Source organism: Curcuma longa, chromosome 15, assembly GCF_044706935.1.
Source record: "Curcuma longa cultivar G26 ecotype Majalengka, Jawa Barat chromosome 15, ITB_CL_G26_1.1, whole genome shotgun sequence".
NCBI classification, from domain to species: Eukaryota; Viridiplantae; Streptophyta; class Magnoliopsida; order Zingiberales; family Zingiberaceae; genus Curcuma; species Curcuma longa.
Genome location: NC_133875.1, coordinates 8,907,019 through 8,910,165, shown reverse-complemented (window position 1 = coordinate 8,910,165; position 3,147 = coordinate 8,907,019).

Below are 3,147 nucleotides of genomic sequence, written 5' to 3'. Positions count from 1 at the left end.
TGAAGTAAAATCGTTCTGTGTTCTCTTGTGTGCATTTCCCGCTTCGTATTTCTCATTTTCTACTGCACGCTTTTGAAAGCACAAATTTTCTAACTCTGGTTTTAAATGAACGAATTTTTTAAAAAAAGTACGTGATTCACCACCCCCTCTCACGTGCACTCGATCCAACAACTCCCCCTCTATCTTTGTCGTCTTATTCCCATGGCGGTTAGTCTAATCAAGAGCAAACTTGCTCTGATACCAATTGTAGGATCTGTGAGGCGTGCTAAATGGGGGTGAATAGCGCATTCATCGTTCGTTCATTTTTTGTTCTATCAAAGATACTTGCAGCGGAATTAGTAAAATAGCAGGGGACTCGTAGATTTACTTGGTTCCTAACCCCCTAGAGTTAGTACGTTTAAGGCCTATATACGAGAGGCGCCCGTCCACTAGTGGTCTCCTTTACGAACCTTGTTCGGAGGTGGAGAAAGTCGTCTTATAGTCCAGAAGATATATAAATCAAGTACAAATGTAAGACAGAAAGAAATAACCAAATAATTATGTCGAAGATGATCTAGAAGTCCTAAGCGCTACGCACTCCTCCTGGAACTTCCCCGGTTGCACAAGTCTGGCTCTGTTCGCGTTCAGCAGCACCACTAGATGAAGAGAATAGCGTAGAGAAGTTGTGTCCTGGTACTTCATTCTAAGACCCCTTATACTGCCCCTTCCGGGCGCTTGGATTCTTATCCGGGCGCCTAGATAAGATCCGATCTGATCTCCTCGGTCTTATCCAGGTTGATTCTTTTGAATCGGGGCGTTTGGAAGAGATAGGGGCACTAGGACCATCCAAGCGCCTAAAAAATTTTAGAGCGCCTAGATCCAGTCAACTCGGGTTTGACCTGAGTTGACCCCGGACTTAGTTTGGCTACCTCTGTAACGACTCGGCTCGTCCGCCCTGTTGGGTTGCAAGGGTGCAAACATAGTCCCACATCTAAAACACATGGGAAAGATCATGGGTTTAAAAGGATGAAAAGTATCTCCATTGGCATGAGGTCTTTTGGGGAGAGTACAAGAACAAAACCATGAGGGCTTAGGCCCAAAGTGGACAATATCATGCCATTGTGGAGATGCGGACATCCTTTTGGACCCAGCAATTGGTATCAGAGCGAGGCCGCTCTTCACCGGACTAACCGCCGGATGACCCATAATCCGGATCTAACCATGTGGGTTGAACCCTCGGAAAAAAAACAAAGGAAGTATGGGAGGCTCGGACCATGAGGGACATGGCAGCCGGACCATGAGGACATGGCAGCCGGACCATGAGAAATGGGACATGGCAGCCGGACCATGAGAAATGGTAGGGGAGCTTCCAGTGGTCCTTTATTTGAGGGGGGGATTGTTGGGTTGCAAGGGTGCAAACATAGTCCCACATCTAAAACACATGGGAAAGATCATGGGTTTAAAAGGATGAAAAGTATCTCCATTGGCATGAGGCCTTTTGGGGAGAGCCCAAGAACAAAACTATGAGGGCTTAGGCCCAAAGTGGACAATATCATGCCATTGTGGAGATGCGGACATCCTTTTGGACCCAACACGCCCATGGGAATTCTACTTATCCCGACCCCTATTTTTCTATGGGTCATGGGTCGTCGACCATCGACCGTGCCGTTACCTACTAGAACTTTCCACCCTTGCCCAGTGGATTTTTACCTTCCCTAGATTCGAACTCTAGACCTGCAGGCTAAAGCACTAAAGTTCCTTGAATCTGGTAACCAAGTGAGAAGCTTCTCACTTGGTTACCAGATTCAAGGAACTTTAGTACTTTAGCCTGCAGGTCTAGAGTTCGAATCTGGGGAAGGCAAAAATCCACTGGGCAGGGGTGGAAAGTCTTAGTAGATAACGGCACAGTCGATGGTCGACGGCCTAATGACCCACAGAAAAATAGAGGTCGGGATAAGTAGAATTCTCATGGGCGGACGGGCCAGGTCGTTACAATAAAAATGCGCCTTTTTATTGTAACAACTCATCCCATCCGCCCGTGGGAACTCTACTTATCCCGACCCCTATTTTTCAGTGGGTCATGGGTCGTCGACCATCGACCGTGTCGTTACCTACTAGGACTTTCCACCCCTACCCAGTGGATTTTTGTCTTCCCCAGATTCGAACTCTAGACCTGCAGGCTAAAGTACTAAAGTTCCTTAAATCTGGTGTCACTTGGTTACCCGATTTAAGGAACTTTAGTACTTTAGCCTGCAGGTCTAGAGTTCGAATCTAGGGAAGGTAAAAATTTACTGGGCAGGGGTGGAAAGTCCTAGTAGGTAACGGCACGGTCGATGGTCGACGGCCCATGACCCACTAAAAAATAGGGGTCGGGATAAGTAGAGTTCCCACAGGCGGACGGGCCGAGTCGTTACAACCTCTGTTTGCTCCACTTATACTTTCTCCATCTTGCTTCCAACTCCTAGTTCCTGCAAGATAAGCATACAAACACACAAGCAACCTAAGTCTTACCCTGTAGATTTAACTTCGGATTTCCTGTGAAATTTTGGGTCAGACTAACGCCTACTATTCTCTTACTGGGAATGTGTCCTTACCCACTCTAATCGGGAAAATTTACCTACCACCCAAGTCCTCCAAACTTGTTAGACTTCTACTTAGCCTCGATCCTCGGCCCTTAGGATTTACTGCTAGAGAACTGGTCCACCTGACCTGCCTAGACTTCTGCTAGACATCTAATTCACCTGACATGTTTAGACTTCCACTACCATGCATCTGGTCCACATGACCTGCTTGGACTTTTACCTGGTGCACTTAATCAACCAAAACTTCCTACCTAGTCCTTCAGACCAGGACTTCCTCTGCCTAGCCTCTAACTAGGACTTTTCCTGCCTATCCACAACTAGGACTTTTTCTACCTAGCCTCAATTAGGACTTTCCCTGCCTAGCCTCAACTAGGACTTCTCCTTTCCTGGTCTAACTAATTAGGACTTCTCGCTAGTCTTCTGGTCAAATTGACCTGATTAGACTTCACTCACATCCAAACATTAGATCCTGATTAGATCCACCCTTGGTCATACTTATCAGACTTAGGTATATTGTCAAACATCAAAACTCTAGGTCAAACCTAGTGCTCCTTGCACCAACACTTGGTTGTTGCTTCACGTGCAG